Source organism: Buceros rhinoceros, unplaced genomic scaffold (genome assembly GCF_000710305.1).
Source record: "Buceros rhinoceros silvestris isolate BGI_N320 unplaced genomic scaffold, ASM71030v1 scaffold22968, whole genome shotgun sequence".
Lineage (NCBI taxonomy): Eukaryota > Metazoa > Chordata > Aves > Bucerotiformes > Bucerotidae > Buceros > Buceros rhinoceros.
In genome coordinates this window covers 1-413 of record NW_010427777.1, presented here as the reverse complement: position 1 = coordinate 413, position 413 = coordinate 1, and positions in this window count along the sequence as shown.

Sequence of the window (413 nt, the reverse complement as noted above, 5' to 3'; positions counted from 1 at the left end):
CATTTTGGTAGCACGTCCCACAGTTTCCTTTGCCCCTGGCTGCCACTGCGGCTGCTTGGCATTTATGCAGGCTGGGCCCAAGCACCCCCAGCAGGAGCACCCCGAGATGAGGGACCCCACTCGCTTTCGAACGGCTTTACCCCACAATCATCTTTTAGGAGATGCACAGTGATGAAAAGAGAGCCAAGCCCGGGGCCGTCCCTCCTTCTGCCTCCTTCTCCACATCCTTTCTTCGGGCAGCGAGAGAGGCAGAGGCCTGTCAGAGCCTTCCCCGGGCAGCAGCCCCCATCCTCCCCACCCCGGAGGTCCCTCACAGCCCCTCCGGGATTCTGCGGACTCCTGTCACCCCCTCTGCCACCATCTTAGCCCGGAGGAGGGTCCTGGGGGAAGGCAAAAATATCGCGGGCCTGAAA